This window comes from Papaver somniferum, chromosome 10 (genome assembly GCF_003573695.1).
Source record: "Papaver somniferum cultivar HN1 chromosome 10, ASM357369v1, whole genome shotgun sequence".
Lineage (NCBI taxonomy): Eukaryota > Viridiplantae > Streptophyta > Magnoliopsida > Ranunculales > Papaveraceae > Papaver > Papaver somniferum.
The window spans coordinates 156,956,489-156,977,134 of NC_039367.1; the positions used below are offsets into that span (position 1 = coordinate 156,956,489).

General features: G+C 37.2%; 1 long non-coding RNA gene across 1 annotated transcript; it reads right to left on the reverse strand.

The window, feature by feature from the left end:
- Window positions 1-17,489: 17,489 nt before the first annotated feature.
- Window positions 17,490-18,766, reverse strand: LOC113318403. Its single transcript, XR_003344527.1, has 3 exons — window positions 18,616-18,766; window positions 17,635-17,677; window positions 17,490-17,531 (listed from the first exon to the last, which is right to left on the reverse strand). It is a non-coding gene; the product is annotated as an uncharacterized LOC113318403 (long non-coding RNA).
- Window positions 18,767-20,646: the final 1,880 nt, after the last annotated feature.

The following is a 20,646-nucleotide window of genomic DNA, read 5'->3' on the forward strand; positions in this document are numbered from 1 at the left end:
GAGTGTATGGAGTTTGGTGGCAGATTATCAAACCATGATAACGCCGATCCCTTCAAACTTGACGGGAAGTATCTACAGAGTACGGCGTCGTTCTGTCCCCATCTCGCTAGGACGCGGTTGTAGTACCGAACATGTGCAGCAGGGTCGCTGGACCCATCATAGCATTCGAACGTCGGGACAGGGCATTTCAGGGGAATAGGGGTGTTGGCCAAGCGATGCGTCAGGGGCGTGGAGTTAGCTTCTCTCATAACCTTTTCTAACCTTCCCCCACCTTGTTTATTTTTCAATTGCCTGATCTCTGCCATCATCTCATCTCGCAGTTCCTCCATTGCGCGTTGGTGCTCTAAATTCTTCAGATCATTTCCGTTTGACTCTCCATCGTCATAATCCGGGTCGGATACGCTATGTCTCCTTGTCGCGTCTTCATTAGTCGCTAGGACGACTCTACAGTCTTGGTTTGGCTCTGGTGCTTTGGAGCTTGCTTCATCAAGTTGTTGGCTGGTCTTTGTGCTTAGAGCAATCCGCTCCTTTAAATCTTGATTTTCTCTGGCCAAAAGAGCTACAGCTTCTGCGTAAACCTGTTGGTTCCTTCTCAGTTCCTCGAGCTCAGCCATTAGTTGGTGTGATTGGTTGGACCCCTGATTGGGAGTCCCCGCACGTGCCGCTACAGCCGTGGCGCCGCCCTCCTCCATGGTTTGTACTAAAGGTGGCAGGGGTTCAGCTTCTGTTGCTGGTGTTTCCAAATTGGAGTGAGCGTCCCTATGCGGTGCCAGAGCCGCCGGTATGGTTTGATTATGGTTATTTGTTAGCGGCATTCCAAAGGTTAGCAGATGCGCGGGTTGGAATGTTCTGGATTCATCCACCCTTTCCCTTGGTTGGTTTAGTTGACTCATGGCGAAGGTATTGCTAGCCTCCGCAGCCTTCGGGACTACCGCGGCTTCCCCGTACTTTATCGTTGCTGCTCTGAGAGCCGCCATTGCAACAGAATTAGCGTTCATGGGTGAAGTGATTTCAATGGTATCCTGCCTTCGATTGGTCATTTTAGTTTTATCTCCTTTCTGCTTGCTTCGGGTGATGATCGGGGTTGTCCGGGGTGTTTCTTTTGACAAAGCTTTGGATTTTCCTGCTTCCTGCGTCTTCTCCATCACGTGCCCTTTTGTTGATGACGAAATCTAGCGTAAACTCGCCTTCTTTACTCACAACACGTTCTCTCTGTATAAATTAATTCAAACAGAAACGGGAATATCCGCGTGAAGCGGGTTAGTTGTCGAAATACAATTTTTCAAGAGGGGATTAACACCCGCAGGCTATAAAATACGGGTTAAAGCTTTATTAAAGGCGATCTTTAGTATGAAAAAAAAACTATGAAAATTGTAAATCCGACGGATTAGGACAATAACCCACGCTTGGAACACTAACTCTTATCGAAGGCAAAAGGTGGGTTTTTGAATAAAATACAGTTGACGAATGATCTATACGGTCAGAGCTGATAAAATCGGAGCAATCATATGCCAAATTAGAATGAAATCACAGGACAAGATAAATCTTTTACCGGGACGAAGTCCCTGTTTCTAGCGCCAAATTGTGGACACACGAACTGCGCGGAGTCCGAATGCTCACAATCAATCATTAAAGTCTAAAGAGATTACGATGATGATCCCCTGATGTGGATTCATTGGCTCAAAACCCACGGGTTTATCATGGCCTCCTCCAACTTCCCCGTGCGTAGCGATTATGCATGGGGTACAAATATAAAAGGAAAACAACATATATAAGCAGATACGTGCGGAGCTAAATGAACGTAAAGTGCTGAAACGTAAATAAGACCAAGGTTTACGTGGTTCAGCACTAAGGCCTACGTCCACGGGGTTTGTTGTTCTACTATATTATTCACGGTTACACGAATAGTTGAATGATTTTGGGTTTACATATTTCTCTCCACTATGGGGTTAACTTACCTTTGCTATTCTCTCTCTCTCTCTCTCTCCTGATGTTTTTTCGATCCCCTTTCCTCTTTGTGGAGATTGGGTATTTATAAGGTTGGAATGTGGGACCCATCTCTGAAGACCGTTGGAACCTTATCTTCTCGTGTCCTTGCGTCCATCACGCGGAGGTCTGCGTTTCCCCCTCGATCCCGCGGAGGCATCTTCGCTCGTTCCATAGGTCGGTCGACACGTGCACTGCTCAGAGTGTTTAATGCGGGTGGTTGAGGGGTCTGCTCGTGTCAGACAAGTGTCTTCTGCCCCTGTCAGTCTGTGTCAGCTGACTTTCTCTCCACCGTTGATCTTAGCTCCTCTTCTGGGGACGAGATAAAGCAACTCCTAGGGGTTTATTTGGTGCTTCGTGAAGCATCGTGTTTTGATGTTTTGGCTTGCATGCTCTCCACGTACCTTTCTGTATACACGTGTCCGATAGTGAGATATATGTGTACACACAAGTAATATAAATAGAGTATAAATCCGGACTACTATACACTTCATGGAAATCTGTAATTGAGTAGAGATACAAATTCCGCTACATGTTCACTAGTTTATCCAGGAAGACTCATTTGTACATCGTTGGAGACATGCCATACTATCCCCATGGAAACTGACGAAGCAACAGTAGAGTAGAGATGGCTCCAAAACTATCAACCCCTTACAAGAACCGAACCTATTGCAGTGACAATAAGAGTCGAAATCCAAACTGCAGATAGCTCCAAAAGGAACGATAGTAACTTAATAGTTGAGGTCGACGAGTTACAAATTAGAATTCATGATCTTGTCCATCGTTGAATAAGTTTTAAAATGTGAAAGAGTAATGCCAAAATGAACAAGTTACAAATTTTTAATTGATTTTTGGCTTAAATGACGAATAAAAATTCACATAACTATGGTTAAATTCATGGGTTTGGTGATGTTATATCTAGGGGATCTAATGGCTGTGAACATGCTAGTTCAAAAATGCTCTAGCACTGCTAGAGCAAATTTTTTTCCAACAAAATACCAAGATAAACAAGGCTAAGTTAGAGTGAAAAAACTTTAACTCTTAAAAAAAAGTCATAAAAGAGTCCTTGATAAGCCATTTGACACACTCCTTCCAGGCCAATCTAGCAAGGAACTTTGGAACGACGCAGCGGTAAAGTTCTCCTGCGATTCCGCTATATAGCAAAAGTAGTACATATATGATTTATATATACATCACAACAACAAACAACTAGCTAGGAGAGTCAAAATGGATGGTTGTTGCCTAAGCTCAATCGATTGCTCATTGGAACTAATCTAACATATACTAGCTATCCTTAATAACATAAGACTCTCCTATTCCCACTTTATCTCGGGAATCCTTGTCTAATCTTTCGGACAAACACGACAAGCTTCTACTCTTTCTTTTTTATTTCATTTTCTTTAACTATACATGCATTACAGAAGCTCAACAACTTGGAAAATGGCAACCGAAGCAAGAAAAATAAGCAACGGTAGGTATTTGATTTTCTCGTGCAGATTACTTCTACTTTTGTTGGCTGTCTGCAGGGTTTTCAGTGATAACATTCTTTGAAGATATCTGTGGTAGTTTCGCTTCATCACGAACTGGTATATTACCTGATAAATTCTGTTGCTGCCCAGATACACCACCCATATTAGATTCAGGTTATAAAAACTACCCATAATTTAAAGAAGTAACTACAGTTGGGGACTATTAACCATGGTTGTGGGGTAAACTTGGAATAAAAAAAGTGAAACTTAAGAAATATGGACGGACAACCGATTTTATCCGTCTACTTGGCAAATTTGAAACGTTGTCGGTCTACAAGGCAAAATAGAAATCATTGGATTTCTATGAGGATTGCTCATATAAATCGAGTCCACAAAAAAGTAAATAATGCTTGCGAGATTATATAAAGATAAATGAAATCTTCCAGCTAGTCATGTGAAGAGCAGTCGTTTGGGCACAAATTAAGAACCAAGTACAACAAGATAGGATTCACTAAAAAACAAGTAGTTTCTAGGGACGGTTGTTTTGAAAAAACCGTTTCCAAAGAAGGATATTTGGGACGGTGATGGCCTGACCGTCCCTAATAGTCGTAAAATATTTAAATCAAGACTAAAATATGTTTGTTCCAAAAAGAAAACATGGCCAAATAGTATTAGTGACGGTGGAACAGGGGACGGTACATAAACCGTCCCTAATACCTTTTGGGACTGTTTTTTGTCCTCTTGGGACGTTTTTTGGCCGTCCCAATAGGCTTTCTGTTTTGTAGTGATTATGAACGTATGATTAGGTTTGGGACGTATTAATCTTCTTACAAAGACTAAAATCCACATGGTCTCAGCCAATTGGACAATAATTTGTAAGATCCAGATTATAACTTATATAAAGATGATAACACTTGGATACCAATTACTCTTGCGTTTAGATTATCACGGAGTTTTTGTATAGCGGGGTAACTAGAAAAGGCACTAAAATCTGTAATGAAAAACAAAGGTACTACAGTCAAACGTGATGAAAGTGAAAAGAAAATGTATACTTTTGACTCCATGAAATTTTTTTTTCAGTATGAAAGAACTCCTTAAGACTACATTCTTTAGAAAAAAATGAATACAAAAATCATACTAAATACAAAAGAATAATAAATGGGAATTCAAATAAATAAAGGACTAGTTTGTTTTTCTAAGACAAGACAAAGCATATATAGAAGAGGAGCTCGTCACTTCACTCATCCAAAGGAAGTTGGGGATATTGCTTGACCTTGTGTCAGTCATGCGTATGTCTTTTTTCCAATGTAATAGTGTTGGTTTCCTCCGTCAGGTAATGTGTCCGTTGGTGATGCGACTCGGCAACTTTCAACCGGCAGAATTTATTTTTCTTATAAAGAATTTAAAAATCTTCCAATTGTCGGTCACGATTCTTAAACTACTCGGAGCTTTCCAGGCAGTATGATTTTGGCTTTAGTTTCCTCCCACATTTCAATTTTAGTCCCAAAATTATATTGGTCTTCGTAATTTAGATATATTGAATGTACACCGAGATGATAGGGTTGCTCCATCTTTTATATATGTCAAGAATGCCAAAACATGAGTTAAACTAACACAAAGTAGGTTCATGTTCAAATCCACTCAACACTATTCTTTTTACTTCAAAATTTTGAGAAAAAGCTAAGTATGTAGCAGAGGAAATATCTTTCAAAAGGGGATAGGCTCATGTTGATTCAAAGTGTTTTGTCTAGCTTGCCAGTTTACTACTTATCATTATTTCAAATTCCAAAGTCAGTTGAGAAGCAAATGGAAAGGATTATGAGACAGTTTTTTTGGGGATCTGTCAAGAAAAAGCCTAGAAAAGGATGGGTTGGATGGACAAAGGTAAATCTTCTAAGAGAAGGAGGTGGTGCAGGTATTAAAAAAATCAGGCTAATGAATAAATCTTTACATGCCAAATGGATTTGGAGATATGGTAATGAGGAAAAAGCTCTGTGGAGGAAGATTATTCATCATAAATTTGGTGGCAATGAGAAGGATTTTCTCCCAAATAAAACAAGGAATTCAGTTGGCAAGAGTCTTTGGATTGGAATCTTGATAAGCAGAGATCATGTGGAGCAAAATATGCATATTCAAGTTCAAAGTGTGACAGATGCATACTCTGGAAGGATGTTTGGATGAATGGCCGTTCTATACCGTGCATGTTTCCTAATCTCTTTAATTTAAGCAGGTTAAAGGATGCCACAATTCAAGAAATGTTTGATATAAATGCAGGAAATGGCTGGAATTTTTCTTTCTATAGAAGCTTGAAGTATAATGAGATTGAAGATATTGCACACTTACTGGATTTGCTCTCTACATTCAATACAGGAGTTTGTGCTGATCATAGAGATTGGTAGACTGAACTAAACATTTTTCAGTGTCAGAATGCTACAAATCTCTAGAGGTCGATGGGCTACTAGTGTTTCCTCACAAGTCTGTTTGGAACTCCAAGATCCCACAAAAGGTATTCTTTTTTGTTTGGTCTTTGTGTTACAATGCTGCTCCAACAATGGATAGTTTGAGGAACTCTTTTACTGTGAATGGTTGCTTATTGTGTAAGAAGAGTGCTGAATCAAATCAACCTTTGTTCTTGTACTGTGAAATCACAAGAGAAATCTGGCATTACTTTTTGGATGGATAAAATTTACGGTGGGTGTTTCAGGACAGTGTTAGAAACACAATATGGGAATGGAAAAGAAAGAAAGGTAGAAATCTTGAACTGAAAAACAAAATATGGGACATCATACCATTTGTCATTTGGTGGGCAGTTTGGCTTGAGAGAAATGTAAGAGTATTCAATGAAAAATATGGCTCTGTGGAGAATTTGAAGGATAGTGTGAAGTCTTTCATTTATAATTGGTATGTGGGAACAAATTTTTTTGAAGGCATTACGTTAAGTTTGGTCTTACACAATTGGGAGGCTAAAATTCATTAGACAGTTTAACATTTTTCTATTTTGGGTTTTCCTCATTTTCATGTTTGTTTTGGTTGTCTAAGTTTGTACTTTTTTTCCCAGTTTCTTCCTGAGTGATGAATTGCCTTTCTAATAAAATTTACGCTTTCTGAGTCACAAAAAAAAAGAAAAAAAAGAGAAAAAATGCCAAAACATGAGCGATACGAAATTGGTTGGTAATGGACCTTGTCGCAACTCCATACTCATGATTTATGCATGCACATGACGACATGAGTTTTGCATTTGGTACCGAGTTTATAAAAGGTGGAGTCGGACCAGAAGATATGAATTAAGGGAAGGTAATGTCAATAGAATGAGTTCTTCTTTCTCTCACAAAACGGATATGGTCAAACGAAAGTCACGCGAAAGTCAAGCAAAGTCAACCTAAATTTCTTTTTGAATCTTTACTTCCTCAAACTTTAATTCTCTGGTTTCCTCTGTTTTCAATTGATTTAATTCTTTGTTTGTCTCTTAAAATTTATCCTATATCTTTTTTAGATGGTATTTCATTTGCTCTAATTTTGCCTATTTTTTTAGTTAGGGGTGTAAATTTTTCTCGACAGCCAATGGTCCAGTACCAATCGTCCTGTCCCATGGAAGTCCATGATTGCTCGTGGCCCGTTATAGGCTAGCCCGGCCTATCCCGTTTAATTAACGGGACGGACGAAAGCCATGATTTAAAAAGTCTTGCCCGACCCTGTACCCATCCCGTTTTCCCGTCAACATTAACCGGCATGTTAGCCCATTAAATCTACCCGTTTACCAGACCTAATTGTCCATTTCTTCTTTAATTGTAATATACTCGATATACCAATATCTCCTAACATATCTTTCGGCATATATTTCATTTTCCTAATTATAATGAGAAATTATAGGGTTTCCTCTTAAAAGATATCCAATCTTGGAATAATTATAGGCAATTTGGTTATATTTTAGTTAAATTAGGTTGCAATTTAGTCCCATATTTTTATCTGGTTTAAAATTATTATTGTATATTCAAGGCCCGACCGGCCCTGCCCGCCCGATCCCAAATTACTTAATAGGCTTGGACAGGTTATGGGTAGTTTATTTTATAGTATGGCCCTGCCCGCCCTGCCCTTTTAATTTGATGGGTAAGAGAAGTTCATGCCCGTCCTGTCCCGTCCCATTTAATAATTAGGTCGGGCAGCCCGGCCCGGCCCAATTTACACCTCTATTTTTAGTAAGTCTTGGAGCATCTCTAATGTTAGGGGTAGAGGTCATCCTTCCTGGAATAGGGCTGTGCAAAAAAAACCGGAACCACGGATTTCATCCGTCTCCGTCCGCAAAATCGCTGGTGAAACCCAATCCGCAAGAGTTATGGACCGGACACGGGTGAGATTCTCAAATCCGCACGTTTACACGATTTGGTTGTCGTTGGACTTCGCCATCCGCGGATTTACCCGCACCGCAGGCCACTCCAAGATTTTGAAAATCTAATGCGGTTGCAGGGGCGGAACTATGCCCAGACTAAGGCTGGCTTAACCCATCCCTAGAAGCCCAAAAACCGTTTTTTTTTTCACTACCTATTTTACTTGGGCTGATAAAAATAAGACCAATTAATAGGCTTAAACCACCCCTAAAAATCCAAAGCCACCCCAAGTTAAATTTCCAGTTCCGCCAGTGCGCGGTTGTAGGGGTTTAAGATCCTATATTTTCCAACTTAAATGTACGTGGCATCCTCAAAAATATTTCTAAATAAATATGTATATAATACTCCTTAATTAACTCCCTTAAATCTAGAATTTACCGGTCTTTAGTTGTTAGGTTTCTCATTTTGCCGATTCCTTAATCCTGAAAATAATTTTACATCCTAAAATACTATGCCTAACCTAAACGGCCAAACCTATAAAGAAAGAAGAATTATACCTTTGCCACCGTATCTTACAACAGCAGAATTGTTTAATGTGTGTGTATATATATAGACATGTACAACATCAGCACCAAAAAAGCTGTGACGAGAATTGGATTTTCTCCAGTGAAGTCCACAGGAAAGAACAGGCAATTGTGCCTACACTTGTGGTTTGGACTACAACAACAGAAGGATTATTCTCTGCAATGTATGTGGGCAAAATTCGGCTTTACAATAAAATGAATGATAATTTTGAGTATGATACAAATTCTAGATAAGTTTTGTTTGTTTTCCTTTTTTTTTTCACCCCTGATTAAATTCGGGGTTAATCCGCATCTGGTCGGTATCATCCTCTGATCCGCGGATGTGAAACTCACGGGTGATTTGACCGGACACGGTTGGATTTTTCAAATCCGCAATTTTGACGGCTCGGACGCGGATGATTCCTAATCCACAATCGTCCGTCCGTTGCACACCCATATCCTGGAGGTCTTAATAATACCTTTTGTTGGGGGTCATTCCCAGGTGGCTTAAAGAATTAAAATTTAGACTTTCCACCTCAATTTGGTCTTAATAACACCTTTTGTTGGGGTCATTCCCAGGTGGCTTAAACAATTAAAATTTAGACTTTCCACCTCAATTTTCATCTCCAATGCCAAGGTCCATTATCCTACAATTTACAGACTTGTAAAATATCTCAAAATATTGGAAAGTGAAAAATCAACTGGAGGCAAATTTCTCTCGAAACATTGGTCGGATAAAAAACTGGAGGCAAATTTCCCTCCAAAATAGCAGTGTAACTTAACCCAGTGGAAAAAAAAATGATATAAATCTCCAAAATCGTCACCGGTTCCTTTTCCTCACTTTTGCAAAGCCGGTTGAAGGTGTTTGAGATTTATTGAAAGCAAAAACTGTATTGGTTCAGATAAAGATCATCACCACTATCATCTACTATGGTTCCTATTCCTCACTCTTGTGCAGAATACATCTACCAGTGTGCCATTGGTAAACAACTCCACTCAATTGGTAACACATCCATAACAGCCAACTGCTCTCAGACCCTGTTGTTGGATGGCTAACGGTTCCTGCAAAGGTTAAATTAAGCATTAGGAAATCAAAGATATACTGACTATACCACATTTATCATTGTCTAGCCTACCAATTGTGAAATCTTGGACCCAAATTTGATTAATAATTTTGTTTGGTTGCATATTATACTTCTTTGATGACACTTAATCAAAAAAGGAAATTTATCAGTGGAAATGTAAAAACAAAAAGAAGAAACTGGTGAAATCCAAGACGAGATTATTATTTCTCGCTTAAGTTAATCTGATCAACAATTAAATTGATTTAAATTACAATCAATTTCTATGCACTTCTTTGATGCATTTTATCAAACAATGATTGAGAATTCTATACAAAATGCTGAGTGTTTCAGTTTAGATCAAATAAACTATAAGATAGAATGAATATCCATCAATTCTGAGATTTCATGAATGGTTATCATTGCTGACAATCTTTGCAGACGATTATACATGGAAAAGTGTATAGTAATTGAAGGTTTTAGTTTCCAAAAAAAAAAGAGAGGAAAATACACAGAAAAAAACTTACTCACAAGTGGTAGTTTGAAAGATGAAGCTTTGAAATGATGTAGAAGTGACGAACCGGATCGCTTCTGAATTTCTTTTAAGTTAAATGAACATGATGGAGTACATGTTTAAGCTAGCCATTAGATTAAACAAGGAAGTTAACAAATTAATCAAGCATGGAAAAGAATGAATATAGAAAAACATGATCAAGATTTTACCTTACCTAAAAGCTTCAATATCTGTAGTTCTGTAGCGAAGGTGATTGTTAACAGTGAAAAGAAAAAATTTGATAAGAAAGGAAGAAGAAGATATGGGGCTTTGAGATTATCACCGGTTATTAGTATTTTCTACGGAAAAAAACAATTTTTTGGAATAAAAAATGATGAGTGTCATTGGACCTGGGTAATATAGAAGGTGAAAATATGACATTCTGGTTTATCCTTCCTATGAGATGGCAGCCATGTCATTTTGGAGATGATTTTTTAGTTAAAAAATATTAAATCTTATGTGGCATGTCATTTTATGACCTCCACCACTAGCATTGGAGATGCTCTTAGGCTTGATTCCCTGTAAGACTCTTCGGTCATCCTTATGAACATCGTGAAAGAGATTTCCAAATCAGTTTTCCTCCAATACCTTAGAGCATCTCCAATGCTAGGGTGAAGGTAATCCTAGGTGGAGGTCGTAATAATACCTTTTTTTTGTGGGTCATTCTTATGTGGCTCAAAAAAGGTTAAGGATATACTTTCTACCTAAAATTTCATCTCCAATGCCAAGGTATTATTACCCAAAAAATTAGAGACAAATTTAATTTTGGAATAAAACATTAATGATCTGTCAAAAGACCTTGAATCATGGAGAAGGTAAAGATATGACTTTCTCCTTTACCTTTTCCTATGAGATGGAAACCATGTCATGCTTACCTTTACCTTGACCATGACATTGGAGATAAATTTTTGGTTAGAAAAATATTAAATCATAGGTGTCATGTTCTTTTAAGACTTTCACCCCAAACATTGGAGATGCTCTTAGAGTATGTGAATTTTCACCCAATTTACTTGTCTTCGTTTTTCTATGGTTATTCATGCTTAATTAACTTGCATTCGAATGAGAGGCGCTGCTATCTTTTATGCTCCTGAATTTTTTGTTAATAGCATTGGCTAAACGTGAATAATATGAAACAAGTTGTCACGAAATTATGTCATTGTAACTATTTGGGCTCATGATTCACGAATGCAGTTGCGGCCACAAGTTTTTCTATTTTGACTTGAGTTTGTAAACATAAAGAAAGAGCTGAGTGTTGGAACAATATTTATTAATTATTATATTAAGACTTTTAACTAAATAAAATTAATTTATTATTTTGTTTGTGAATGAAACTTACTAGTCCCACATGGTGGAGTTTCTACTTTTTAGTTGTTTTAAGAGATTATATAAGCTTTTTAGTCCTACATCGAGGAATTCATCTTTTTAAGTTGTATTTGTCAATTATATAAACAAATTCACTACTTTTGTAAAATCTATGAGAAATGGGTTGCCCTATATTTTAGAGGGACCCCTAAGGAAAAATATTTTATAACGTTTCTTAAACGTTCGCGATTTTCCTTAACGTTTTTTTTGGAGTTGCCAAGCTCAAGTTGAGCATCTACTACATATGCTAGTAGTAGGTGTAGTAGGGTCTTTTATCCTGGAGATATCCGTCCTGTGAGGGCTACAACATCACTCTTGAGTGTAGTTGGGCGCTAATGTCTTAAGGGCAATGTGTTGAACACGTGACTCACTCTGTTTTTCCAAAGTTTTGCCTTGTTGCTGTTGCGGAGATCTGGAGAGCTCGTTAGTTTCATCAAATCGATCACTTCCATTATAAAGGAGCTAAGTATCAATAACTTTTGCTTATTTGATTTTTCCTTGTTTTTGATTATTGCACCCAACAATCTTAAGACATTAGAATTTGTAATAATCATTGATGTTAAATGTGAAGTGAAAAACAAAAAACTAATTTTTGGTCAGCTGTAGAGTTTCGAATTTATCTCTTGACCTAAAAGGAATTTCGATGAACCCTTTTGACCTAATGTAGTAGACATCTTGATAGTTACCCACATAAAATTTCGGAATTTTTGGAGTTGTAAAAGTTTTTTTTTTGATATTTTACAAAACATAGAAACGTCTCTGAAAAATTCTGACGAGCAGAAATTTGTTGTTAACTAAAGTAGTTTTTATGGGGTAACCATGAGTTTTTTGATATGGTGATTCAAACCAAGTTTGTATATCTAGATGTTATCTTCAAAACTCATATTTTATTTTCCGATTTGGAACTAAGGTTTATGAGATGTGGTGTATTAGGTGATTGGGAAATTGTCGTTCCGTGGTCAATGTATAAACGAAGATTATGACATGAATACCAGGAGCCTATGGATGAACACAAGTCTTCCAAAGCTGACAAAGGCGAGAACATCAAACAATTCTAAGCGTAGTCTTCAGAAGAAAGGTATGTTTCGTAAAACTAAATCCGACATTACTTTAATTAAGGGTGATTATTATGTTTGTAAAATTCATGGCCACGCGGCAGTAAATTGTAGACAACATAAAAACCTTAATAAGTAGTAGAAAATTAATGCTAATTTAGTTGAAACAAACTAGAACGTGTTTAGTGGCACGATGTCGGAAGTTATTTTAATAACCAATGTGAGAGACCAGTAGGTGGACTCTGGAGCCACCAAGAATGTTTGTTGAAACGAAGACCTGTTCACCTCCTATCAGAGGATAGGGGATGTCGAGAAACTCTTTTTAAGTAACTCGTCTGCAACAAAGGTTGCATAAAAAGAAAAGGTCGAGCATAAGCTCATATCTGTAATATTCTCACATTGAATAAAGTTTTCATGTACCGAGCATATGCAAGAATCTTGTATCTTGTTCTGTTATAGATGGTAAAAGATTTAAAATTTTAATTGAATATGGAAAACTTGTTGTAACTAGGCAGTGATTTTTTAGGCAAGAGTTATAGAACTTTGTGTCTATATAAGCTCAACGGGAAAACTGATGAAGTGAACATAGTTGATTCTTGTGCTTTGTTTGTGTGATTGATTGTTTTACGTGGAAGACTTGGAACAGTAAACTTATAAGTCAATGCTTAACTGGCTAACATAGGCTGCGTACCCAAATTTAGTTTGAATTTTGAACACAAAAGTTAAATCTATGAAGAATCAAAATATGCTATAAAACCTTTTAGCACAAATTTTCAGAGTAATTCTAAGCCTTTAGAATTAATTCAATTAGGCCTAGTTGACATGAGTTCAACCCAAAACCACTATGGTAAAGATGGTTTATAACTTCCGTAGATGATTGTATGAGGTAATATCTTGTATACTTGCTTAGGGATAAGGATGATGCCTTAGAATCCGTAAGATGTACAAACTTGAAGTTGGAAACCAATTAGAAGCCTTGAACATAATAACTGTATCCTTAAGGAGATGATAATTGCCATGTTGATTAGTTCAGGATTACCTGCGGCCTTGTGGGGGGAGGCAGTCCTCTTAACTAGTATATCCTGAATAGAGTACCCTTTTAAGGATTAGATGAAACTCCATATGATTTACGGAAAGGTAGATGACCTTCTTATAATGCGTCAAAGTGTGGGGGTGTTTTACTAAGATTGTAATTCCTCTTCCTAAAAGAACTAGATTGAAACCAGAAATGTTGATTGTGTATTCATATAGGGTATGATAAGTATACTTCTACATATAGATTTTTGGTCGTGTGTTCTGATTTTTTCTGACTTTGGTGTGAATATTATTACGGAATCTAAGGATGCTGAGTTCGTTGAACATGTTTATTCTAAACATATACCTCATTAGAGATGTGTTTTTGATCCCCTAGATTTATTTTCAAATAGTCAGAACTTATTTTAAAGGAAGATGAAGTTGATGTTGAGCCTAAGAGACGTAAAACAATTATACTTGAGACTTCTTATAAAACCGACTTCATAACACACTACAGGAAAAACATACTTTGGCAACCCCCCACAAGTGTCGTAATTGATCTACAATGACACTTATCGATGGGTTGCGGAAGGGGGGGGGGGGGGGGGGGGGGGGGGGGGGGGGGGGGGGGGGTTGTGGAAGGTCCCCGATTTACTGCAACTTCCAGCTAAGAGTCGTAAACCTAGTTGTGGTTCAAGTTTGGACTACCTTGTGGTTCAGTTGTGATTCTCTCTCTATTTTATTTTGGAAGCCTAATACAACTTCTACAAGAGTTGTTAATCCGTGTTTCACTATACCTACAGGAGTTGTATGACATCCTTTCAAAACTCTTATTTATATTGTTATACATTCTTTCAAAATATGTGATAAGTGTAGTAAAACCCAATAACACAACTTATATAAATGTTGTGAATAAAACTATTACTACCCTTGTTATAATGGTTGAAAATTTTTGTACAACTCTAATATGTGTAGTACAAGTCCATAACACAACTTCTATAAAAGCTGTGAATAGTATTATTACTACTCTTGTTGTAATGGTTGGAAATTTTTGTACAACTTCTATTATGTGTAGTGCAAGTCCATAACACAACTTCTATAAAAGCTGTGAATGGTACTATTACTACTCTTGTTGTAATGGTTGAAAAATTTTGTACGTCCATTAATATGTATTGTAAAAGTCCATAACACAACCTGTGCCTTGTGTAGTCATAATCTATAATACAATAAAGGTTTTTAGTAGTTGAATATTTACCTACAACCCTTGTTTGATGTTGTGTGCATAAAATTTTTTTGAAAAAAAAATCATAGCTGAAACCAAATTTCCGAAAGTAATTCACATTCATATTAAACCTTCCAGTGACCCATTACATTCATTCAAGTTCACCTGCTAGTATTAAACACACAAATTCAAAAAATGGTAGAGATACAAATGTTTGTTACCAAAAGTTAAAAGTTTCTTAAATACACCAAGTTAAAGATAAGATAAGTTAAAAGTTTCTTGAACACTAATCGAACACTATGCGATCCTTGGGCCATGAGATGGCACTTCCAACAGCATCAGCAACAAACTTGAACTCTGAAGTTCGCTTGAAGAAGAGAGCACCTTCAACATGAGAAATCAACACACACATGTAGGCTCCAAAACCTATTGGGTCCCCATGTATCTCCTTTGACAGATCTGTTTCACTAATTTTAGCATCAGCCACCACCTCTCCTTCTTTGTACCAACTTAGTAACCCGCATGGTGTAAATCTTTCTGGCACTTTCACATCACTTGAGCTGCTGACAGGACTAGTAGTGGGAGTTGAGGCATTGGAGGGAGCAACTCTGCTAGTACTAGCCACATTGTTGCTTGCAACTGTACTGTTAGTGTGAGAGTGGACTTCAGCGCAGACACACATTGAGCTCTTCTCCTGTAGAAAAAAAAATAGACAGTATGAGGCAAAATCATGTTTGAATTCATCAACTATAAAAAGAAAATCAAAAACCAAACCATGAAAAAAATATATTCTCACCTCTAACATCACAAGACGATCATTCATTGCTCTACAGGTTTCCTGACACTCTTGAATAATCAACTTATAATGACTATTGGCTGCAATCTTTTCACGCGTCGCTCCAAACCCCATTCCTTTAAGTCTCACCCCTTTATCTTCGCCAAGAGACCGTGTAAGAACATCGTCTGTCAAGGAAGATCCACTACCAGAACCATGTTGTGCTTGAACTTCTTCAATTTTTTTCTGTATAAGTGTGAAACATATAAGATATTGTTGCATTATTGAAGCACACATAAATTCAAAGACGGAAGAAGAGAAGATTTATAACAAAAGCACTTAGAACACTAGGATTTGTTTCCTTTCCTTCACTCGGTTTGTGACCTGTTACCCATAAATCAGCTCTATCAATCTGTTCAGTTGTGTTCATTTTTTTTTGCTGCAAAGAAAATGTGAATCCCAGTTAGTTAACAACTTCCACAAATGAATTCAAGTAAATTTTCTTAATTATTGTTTGGACATGCATCAGTATGCAACACTAATAAGTCAAAATTAGAGCACAAAAGAGCAGGCCATGGAACACACAAAATACTCAATCGAGGGTAGAGCATACCATCTTAGCCTCCACTCAGGTGTAACCTTCTCGGCCAATCGTGTGAGGGGTGTCATGCTTTGAACGAATTTCTTGCATTCTGAGCCTTTTGACCTGCAAAGGGAAATTGAGCAGTCATAGACAAATTTCAAATTTTCAAGCAGAAAATATAATCATTCATTGTATTAGAAACACTTACTCTGAATTAAGGCGAGCCTACACGTTTCACAAACGTCTCCCACTCATTGACAGACATGCTCGTGGGCATTAGCTTTGCAAGCCTTTTCTCTCTTTCTTCCCCTTGTAGCTGATACAAAGCCTGGAGTACCAAACCCGTTTTCCTAGATCGATATTCTTTAAGATATTCTACCATTTTGGCGAAATAGTAGTCTTGGTAATGTTCAGGCACAATGAACCGTTGCTGCAAATAAATGTAGATCATTTTAGTTAGAATCTGCTATATGAGTTAAAGAGTTGTCGACTAATGAAAAGAGTTGAAGAGTCAACAATTAATCATTTTAATTACCTATACTATCTTCCATATGTTGGCCTTGGCCTGGGGAGGAACAACTCTCCAATCATTGTATGTTAACGAAATGTTTCGCCGAACTAACACCCCTAGACAACTTGCCAGCTGCACGGATGGATTACCAACTTGCTGATATTTATAGTTGAAGGGAACTTTGGCTTTTGGATCTGTGTTATCCAACCTCATTGCATACATCTGCGTTGGTCCAAGTGGAACAAACTTTCTTCTCTTACTTGGTCCCACAACCTCCTCTTCCAGCTTATCATCATTCTCCAATTCCTTCCCCCCACCAGTCTCATCACCATCATCATTATCTTTTCCTTCATCAGAATCAACATCAGACTCTTCCTCTTGCACGTCTTGGTTAGTATGTAAAATTTCATCATCTTCCAAATCAGAAAAAGTGTCAGTTGGATTCCTGAGTTGAATATTTGGACATGGGCCAGTACTTGTGTCCAATTTCCGCTTTACTGTCTTGCATTTGGAATTTGCATCATCTTCTTTAGACTTTGTAGCTGTCAGCACATTCTTCGTCTTAGAAACTAATTTCTTTCGAGTGTATGGAGTTGGTTGGTCAGTTTCAGGTTGTGCACTTGACGGAGGAGTACTGTGTGTAGTACTTTTAGGGTTGGTTGGTTCTGTAGCTGCTTTGAACCTTGGTGATGATCTCCTCTGACAAGTGTCAGCATCAGTTGGAGATATAGGATCAGTTGGTTCTGCTGACTTGTTCTTTCTCGGTGTTCGGAACTTCGAAGCAAGTGCAACACTTTTTGATAGAGATGCATTAACAGGTTGGGACTGTTGACTCTTCAGTGCCTTTTTCAGCTGCAAAAACCATGTATAACTTAGTTAAAATGAGAAGGTAAAGAAATTTGTTATGTAAATATAATGAAATTGAGATGAAAAGAGTTTACCTTGATTGGAAACTACTTGACATTATTCTTTACTGTTGACTTAATGAAATTGAGATGAAAAGAGTTTACCTTGATTGGAAACTGCTTGACATTATTCTTTACTGTTGACTTCTGCATCATTAAATACAAAAGCTTCATTAGTATATATTGACAACTCAAAGCAAATCATTTACATAAACAAGATCAACTGAATCATAATGAAATCAGTCTTTACCTTATTCTTTCCCATTGCTGTAAGATTTGTTTTCATTAATGAGCTACAAAAACAAGCATTATATTAAACAGAAGCAACCAAGCATCATGTTCTTCTTTACAAACCTAATTAAAGAACAAACCAAGAATCATATTCTTCTATGAAATACACTAGCAGTTTGGTAGTAATAAAAAACAACATAACAACAACATAACCACCAAGCAACTATTCAACAGATAGTTGGAATACGGAAGCCCTGCACATTCTCATTTGAGAATGAACCAGGGGTTACGTATTCCAACCACCCGCAAATAAAGATTAACTTGGTTGCTATCAACCAAGCTACTTATATCATTCTCTAAGAAAAATGTTAATAGCATTTAGGTGCAGAAACAAAGTAAATCATGCTACTAAGTACAAAATCATGCCATTGATTCAAGCTCCAATTTAAAAACAATAAAATTAAAAAGAACCCTATCACAAATCAAACCAAATCAGGATACCAGAACAAACATCATCAACTAATTGCATTTTATAAATTAAAAAAAAAAAACCGTAAAATCAAAATCAGTGAAATTAAAAAGAACCCTATAACAAATCAAACCAAATCAGAATACTAGAAAAAACATTATCAACTAATTGCATTTTATAAATTAAAAAAAAAAACCCTAAAATCAAAATCAGTGAAATTAAAAAGAACCCTATAACAAATCAAATCAGAATACTAGAACGAACATCATCAACTAATTGCATTTTATAAATTAAAAAAAAAACCCTAAAATCAAAATCAGTAAAATGTAAAAGAACCTTATAACAAATCAAAACCAAATGATAAATCCTAGAACAAACATCATCAACAATTGCATGTTATTGAAATTTAAAAAAAAAAAAAAAAACGGCACTCTCAGAAAAATTGCATGTTAACAAACCAAACCTTAGAACAAAAATCTAAACTCAACCAAATCAATAAGAGAAAAGAGGGTTCGAGAGATTATTTTTTACCAATCTTTTGAGGGTTTCAGATAGACCTAGTTTTCCGATGAGGGTTTGCAGAAGAATTGTTTTCTTGATTTTAGGTGTTCAGTGGATAGTTGGATTTTCTGATTAGGGTTGCAAATGAGAGGATTTGAAGTTAAATGAGATGATTTTTTGGTTTATTTTTAAGGTTTGAGCGAATTAAAAAAAAATTGCAGAAGTTTTTCTTTCTCTGAGAGAGAACGGAGAGAGAAATAGTTGAATGGAAATGGAGAAGGAGAAGGAAACGAGGGAGACAAATGAGAATGTGTGGTCTCTGAAATTTTTTTCCCCGATAATTGGAGAGGTGACACGTTGTTGTTTCTAGAAGGATGGGGAAATTTTGGGCGGGATTTTGGGGGGGAAATCCTCAATCCGCATGATAGGGATTACAACCGTTAGATTAGATTTAATGCAATCTGATTGGCTAAAAGAATAGGTTACGGATTGAGCAATGTTTATTTTTGTTAATACCAAACAAGGAATTGTCACCGTTAGATTGATCCTTGTATTTGTTTTTGCTTAATTCTAGATCATAGGATTATAAATAAACCCCAAATTGGTCAACTTAAAGAATGAGACATTCCATGTAGATATTCGCCGATACCGTAACCAAACCCTAAATTTTATCAGATTCGAGAAAGAATCTTGCTCGGAGATCGAAAACTGGACCAATATAGATAAGATTCCTTCGTATGAACGACAAATCCAACATTATGCGTGTAAGATTCCATGTAGATATTCGCCGATACCGTAACCAAAACCTAAATTTCAACAGCTTCGAGAAAGAATCTTGCTCGGAGATCGAAAACTGGACCAATATAGATAAGATTCCTTCGTATGAACGACGAATCCAACAGTATGCGTGTAAGGTTCCATGTAGATATTCGTCGATGCCGTAACCAAACCCTAAATTTCATCAGCTTCGAGAAAGAATCTTGCTCGGAGATCAAAAACTGGACCAATATAGATAAGATTCCTTCGTATGAATGACGATCCAACAGTATGCGTGTAAGATTCCATGTAGATATTCGTCGATACCGTAACAAAACCCTAAATTTCATCAACTTCGAGAAAGAATCTTGCTCGGAGATCGAAAACTGGACCAATATAGATAAAATTCCTTCGTATGAACGACGAATGCAACAGTATGCGTGTAAGATTCCATGTAGATATTCGCCGATACCGTAACCAAACCCTAAAGTTCATCAGATTCGAGAAAGAATCTTGCTCGGAGATCGAAAACTGGACCATTATAGATAAGATTTCTTCGTATGAACGACGAATCCAACAGTATGCGTGTAAGATTCCATGTAGATATTCGCCGACCAAACCCTAAATTTCATCAGCTTCGAGAAAGAATCTTGCTCGGAGCTCGAAAACTGGACCAATATAGATAAGATTACTTCGTATGAACGACGAATCCAACAGTATGCGTGTAACATTCCATGTAAATATTCGCCGATACCGTAACCAAACCCTGAATTTCATCATCTTAGAGAAAGAATCTTGCTCGGAGATCGAACACTGGACCAATATAGATAAGATTCCTTCGTATGAATGACGAATCCAATAGTATGCGTGTAAGATTCCATGTAGATATTCGCCTATACCGTAACCAAACCCTAAATTTCATCAGCTTTGAGAAAGAATCTTGCTCGGAGATCGAAAACTGGACCAATATAGATATGATTCCTTCGTATGAACGACGAATCCAATAGTATGCGTGTAAGATTCCATGTAGATATTCGCCGATACCGTAACCAAACCTTAAATTTCATCAGCTTCGAGAAAGAATCTTGCTCGGAGATCGAAAACTGGACCAATATAGATAAGATTCCTTCGTATGAACAACGAATCCAACTGTATGCGTGTAAGATTCCATGTAGATATTCGCCGATACCGTAACCAAACCCTAAATTTCATCAGCTTCGAGAAAGAATCTTGCTCGGAGATCGAAAACTGGACCAATATAGATAAGATTCCTTCGTATGAACGACTAATCCAACAATATGCATG